The sequence below is a fragment of the Panthera leo genome, chromosome C1, assembly GCF_018350215.1.
Source record: "Panthera leo isolate Ple1 chromosome C1, P.leo_Ple1_pat1.1, whole genome shotgun sequence".
NCBI lineage: Eukaryota > Metazoa > Chordata > Mammalia > Carnivora > Felidae > Panthera > Panthera leo.
This window is the reverse complement of record NC_056686.1, coordinates 35,913,246-35,919,245: the sequence shown is the minus strand read 5'-3', so window position 1 is coordinate 35,919,245 and position 6,000 is coordinate 35,913,246. Positions and strand designations below refer to the sequence as shown.

At 41.0% G+C, this 6,000-nt stretch overlaps 1 protein-coding gene across 2 annotated transcripts in view; it reads left to right on the top strand.

The window, feature by feature from the left end:
* The first annotated feature begins 254 nt into the window (after positions 1-254).
* GPBP1L1 (GC-rich promoter binding protein 1 like 1) overlaps positions 255-6,000 on the top strand; it is a 66,984-nt gene continuing 61,238 nt past the window's right edge. The window contains exons 1-2 of one of the 2 annotated variants that reach the window (XM_042950954.1): positions 255-454; positions 1,216-1,288. The gene's annotated coding sequence lies outside the window, so the exon portion shown is untranslated. The remainder of the gene's footprint in view (positions 455-1,215; positions 1,289-6,000) is intronic. The other variant, XM_042950952.1, reaches the window with a different exon arrangement.

Sequence of the window (6,000 nt, the reverse complement as noted above, 5' to 3'; positions counted from 1 at the left end):
CGGGGGTAAGAGGAGGGATACCAAACTCGGCTGGTCTCTCCCTCTCAAGCGGCGCGAGGAAGGGCAGAGAATTCAAGTCGGCAGACGGGTGGGGGCACTGTCTCCAGCGGCCGTAAGGGGGGGTTGGGGACCACGCACGGAATAACTGCCGTTCACGCGGCGGAACGTTGGCTGCGTGGGGCGCCGGCAGGGTCACCCGAACAGGGCTCCTGCGCTTGCGCTCCTGTGGGAGGTGCGAGCGGGTGGGCGTGTGTGAGGCGTGGTCGGAGGGGGGAGGGCCCGGCTGGCCGTCGCTCCTCCCCCTCTTGCCCCTCCTGGGCCGTGTGGGCCGGGCAGCCATTTTGGGAAGAGCTTTGTTATGGTTGTGGGCTCTCCACCTTTGCGGGATCAGGAAGCTGGGGACGCGCCCTCAGACGCCGCGTATGCTTCCTATCTGTAGCCCCGCTACTGCCGGGTGAGTAGGGGTTCCGGGAAACGGGCGGTAGGGGATCTTGAGTCGTCCCGGCTCGGGGCTCCGCCCGGTGCCTGACCAACCGGCTGTTGAAACTAGTTGAAGGAGGCTTTCTCACAGGTGGTTGGTATAGGTCGGCCCCGGGAGGGGGAGAGGAGCCGAAGGGCCCGCGGTCCTGTGGTTCGGACGGGGCACTTCCCCCGCGCGAGGAGCTTTGCAGTCGAGTGTTGCAGCGGCTTTGCCCGAGCGCTTCTACTTCAACTTTGGTCTTCGGGTCGGAACGCTCACCTGCGGCTCTCTGGCTCCTCTCCAGGCGTTCCGGCTTGTTGGTGGTTGAGTGGCTTGGTTTACGGGTTTCTTTCTCTCCCCTTCTTAAATTAGAACCAAGGGCTTTTGTTTTCCAGTGAAGGAAAACCTAAGGAGGAAAAAATAGTGTAAGTCAAATGTGGGACCTCTGAGGGGAAAAGAAGAGCTTTAACCACCAGCGTTTCGGTTCTCCGTGGTAGCGAGGTATTTTCTTTGATTTAGATTTAAGTCGATATCCAACACCTACGGATCGCCTCCTGCTCCGAAAAAAAGCTGGTCGATGTTGAAGAGTTTTAACGAGGATTTTTTTTACTGTTTTAAATCTACCTCTCCACCCCCATGAAATTCAAAAGAAAGGCTGAATCTAAAATGGCTGTAGCTTGGGAAGTGCCCTAAGCTTCAGTAACTTAAACACATTACCATGTCTTAATTTTTGGTTGTTTCTTCTACGAGGGCAGCAGCTGAATCTTTTGATATTTTGGTCTTCTTGCAATTGGTGTCTTGAAGAGTCCTTGCTAGGTGAAAAGAAAGGTGAGGCTGAAGAAGTTTGCTTACTCCAAAAGTTTACGTAAGAGTGGGTGCGGGTGTGTGTGTGTGTGTGTGTGTGTGTGTGTGTGGTTGCTTATAGTTTTGAAATTGTGCTATGATGGTAATTTTATCAGCCAACTTTGTGCTCTGAGGTTGGTTTGTCATATTTGTTGAAATACTTATTCTTAACTTTGATATTTATTGCTTACCAGGAAAAAAAACCAGCTAATGGTGTGGGTCATGTTTTAGTAACAGAAGTCACACATTCCTGAGTAAATCCAGTCCAAAACTAAAGTGATTGGTAGTCTTCAGAAGACTCAGATTTGTAATTTGACGGACTTCTGAAGTTTTCCGGTCTTTTCTGTGTAATACTTGAAAGGGAATCAGAGTGCTCTTAAGTTTGGGACCTTGATTGCAACTCTGTGAGACAACCAGTGAAAACGAACTTTAGATGTGGAGTGGCTGATTGTTGTGTGTGCCCTTTCAAACAAAAGGCTGCCTTTTTGTTTGCCCCTCTCCCCCCCTTTTTAAGCCATCAGATCCAGAAGTTTAACTGAAAACAAAAAGGCATAGACTGGAAATCAAAAACAGATAACTTCAGTGTTTGGGAAGGTGCTTGAGTTTCAGGTTGCAATCTGCTTAAAAGATAAAATAATAAAAATGCTAATCGTGAATGAGAACTTGGGAATTAATAGTAAAATAAGCTGTCATCTTCCTTAAGGAGTCAGTTTCAATTTAACATACTGCATTCTTTTAACACAAAAATTTAGTTTTGTCAGTGCTCCTAGGATCTTTTTTTGTTTTTAAATTATTTTGGTGATTTTACAAGGAAAACATTTGCAGTGCTCTATAGAAATTACAAGTCAACTGCTTTGTGTATGGCCATTTGCCTACTGAACCCATAAACTTAGATGCTCAAAATGGTTTGTACATGTTGATATAAATATTCTTTCAATTGATTCTGTATATAGTATCTTATCAGAGATCTTGAAATAAGGGGGGATGTTAGGAAGCCTTTTTATTTTTTAATGTTTATATATTTTTGAGAGACAGAGACAGCACGAGTGGGGAAGGAGCAGAGAGGGAGACACAGAATCCGAAGCAGGCTCCAGGCTCTGAGCTGTCAGCACAGAGCCCAACGTGGGGCTTGAACTCACGAACTGTGAGATCATGACCTGAGCTGAAGTCAGCGTTTAACCGACGGAGGCACCCAGGTGCCCCTAAGCCTTTTTATTTTTAATAAATGCAATCCACGGGTTTTCTCATCAGTGGCTGTTTAAAAGCTTGGCTGAGGGGGGCACATGCAACCATTTTAATAAGTTTGGAATAAAAAATCTGGGACATATTTCTGCTTATAATTCCTATCTACTTATTTTTAAAATGTTTAATTAATTTTTTTTTTTTGAGAAAGAGAGGATGCACTTGCTGGAGGAGGGGCAGAAAGAGAGGAGAGAGGGAATCCCAACCAGGCTCCCAGCTGCCATTGCAGAGCCAGACTCTGCTGATCCCACTAACTGGGAGATCATAATCTGAGGTGAAATCAAGAGTCGGACCCTCAACTGACTGAGCCACCCAGGCGCCCCCTGCTTATAATTCATTTTTAAATTCTGTTATAGATACAGTACACAATTCTGAGTCATACTTTAGCAGATTGCATATCTTTGTTTTATGGTTAAATTGTATGTACTTAGTAACAGTGATAACTAGGCAATCTGTTTCTAAGTCATTGTGCTTCACCATTATGAATGCTGTCTTTACTGGTGAAAATGAGACTATTAGAAAGGTGACAGGCACAAAAATTTTAAAGGATCTCAACTAAAAAAAAACTTCATGGAAAAGGTAAATTTTGTAGTGGGTTATTTATGGTTTCCCAAATAGATGGGTGAAAAAATCGAGGTGCAGCATAGATAACATGTTACCTCATATGTGACTGTAGTTGCCGTTGTTTGGAATTTAATATTTGGTGTGTTGAGATCTAGCTGTCCAAGTCATTTCTAAATCAGACTCTGATTTTTATTTCCAATTGTAGTGTGCCCAAAACAAAACTGGCTACAACAAACTAGTTAAGTAAAAAAAAAAATAGTTGGGGCGTCTGGGTGGCTCAGTCGGTTGAGCGTCCGACTTCGGCTCAGGTCATGATCTTGCAGTCTGTGAGTTCAAGCCTCATGTCAGGCTCTGTGCTGACAGCTCAGAGCCTGGAGCCTGCTTCAGATTCTGTGTCTCTCTCTCTCTCTGCCCCTCCCCCGCTCATGCTCTGTCTCTCTCTCTCTCTCTCTGTCAAAGGTAAATAAACTTTTAAAAAAATTATAAAAAAAATAGTTAAGTAAGAATGGCTGAACTTTTGTCCACAGGTAGCTTTAACTAATAAGGTAAAATATTGCTAATGTTATGTGACTCGAATTTTTATAGATGATTGCAAATATCCCGGGCAAGTATTTAAAGGAATCAAATAGTTATTTTCCTTTACTAAAGCAAACAATCAGCCTTTATTATTATTATTTTTTTTTTTTTCATTTCAAGAAATGATAGAGGCTATACTGTGGTGCCAGTTTGGGTGTTCTAAGGTGTTTAGAAATTCCTAAATGACCATAAAATGTCTTGCCACCAAAGAACTTAGTAGTTTAACACATAAGTGGAAAATGTTCATAGGATAACAACATAGAAAGCAGTCTTTCTTAAAGGAGTTGACTTTTAACATACTTACTATGTTTACCTTCCTTTTCTATGATAAAACTGCTTTGCCTTATGTTAACCAGATGTCAGGCTAGAATCACCAGCATGAACAAAGTTTTGGTACACTTTTCTGAGCATTAGGTCTATTTGTGCGGAATACATTTTGTTTTCAGAAAAATCAAATTCATTTAAATTTGGCTATACTTTAGATTTCAAACTCTTATTTCTGCTGATTGTAAGTTTAAATTTTGTCATATAAAAAATTCTTTTCTGAATGATTGCTATCTTTGAAGTATGTTGAAAAGTTGTTTTGAGGGCTCTTTGGCTAATTAAAAGGTAGAGCTATTCCAGTGTTCCTGCTATGTGTTTATGAATTATTAGCTCTACTTTTTAATTAGTCTTACGAGATATGGTGGGAAGGGTAGTTTATTTTGGGCTTCATAAGCTATGGGTTATAATAGAGTCTAGTATATAACCCAATGTATATAATTCCTCAAAATACTTTTTTTTTTTTTAAACGTTTATTTATTTTCGAGACAGAGAGAGACAGAGCATGAACGGGGGAGGGTCAGAGAGAGGGAGACACAGAATCTGAAACAGGCTCCAGGCTCTGATCTGTCAGCACAGAGCCCGACGCTGGGCTTGAACTCATGTACCGTGAGATCATGACCTGAGCTGAAGTCGGCCGCTTAACCGACTGAGCCACCCAGGCGCCCCAAAATACTTTTTAATTAAATAGATAATTTTATCCCTTCTACAAGTGAGTGTATAGAGGGTCCAAGAAATTACGTAATTTACATAACATAATGAGAGATCTGGATTCAGGCGCCTTTCTCTGATTCTGAAGCTCAGTTTCCACCACATCTGATGCAAAGATGACATGGTGTGGTAATTAAGGCCACCAGTTATACAGCCAGGTTTGAATCTCAGCATTGCCACTTACAGCTTTGTGACCTTGGAGAGTTTAAAGTGAAATTTCTTCTGTGCCTTTTCCTTCCTCTGTTAAATGGGGATAATAGTAATTTCTCGTAGAATTATTGTGGTAAATAATATTTGTAGAGTTCTTAAAAACAATGCACTTCATGGGGCGCTTGGGTGGCTCAGTCAGTTAAGAATCTGACTTCGACTCAGGTCAAGATCTCAGTTTGTGAGTTCACACTCCACACCGGGCTCTGCGCTGATAGTGTGGGGCCTGTTTGGGATTCTTTCTCCTCTTTCTCTGCCCCTACCCTACTTGCGATTGAGCGTTCTGTCTCTCTCTCTTTCAGAATAAATAAATGTTAAAAAACAAAAAAATATATATGTATGTATTTATATATGTATATATATAACAATATTTCATAATTGTTATATAAACTGTATGAAATTGTCTTTAATGAATGTCCTTTTACCAATCAAATGAAATTTAGTGAAATCTGAACAGAATGTTGCATGCGGAGGTTCTTCTTTTTTTCTTTATTAGGTATTATTTTTCTGTTAACTTTTCTAGTTTATCTGAATGAGAATCTAGTTCCCACATACTATAATTGACATTCTTTCAAGCTTCTTAATTTTTATGTTTCTTCTGTGTTTCCCCCCCCCCCTTGCACTTTGTTGAAGTCAGATTATTTGGCACAGTTTGCCACATTCGAGATTTTTCTAATTTCTTATGAATTGGTAGTTGGGTATTGAAGCTTAGATTGAGATTTGATACATTGGGAATAAAGAGAAGACTAACTTCATAGGTGATTCTGTGCATTTGGGGATTATTTTTTTCTGGTTTGTTCAGTGGTTTTCATATCATTTTCTTAAAATTTGTCTATTGAGCAGCATAGAGTAATTAAATGAGTTATTTGTCCTCCTTTGATATGCATGTAAAATGGAGTGTTTCGTTTGCCAACTTAATACTAATTTTCCAAGCAGTTTTTTTTTCCTGTCCTTTTTTTCTTCATAGTATGTATTTATGGTGTTGTAAAATTGAGCTGAGTGTGCTGGGTTTGCAGTGGTTTTGTTTTCTAGTTTTAGTTACTAGTGAGTAGTTTTCTCAGTGTATTTGGTTTGAA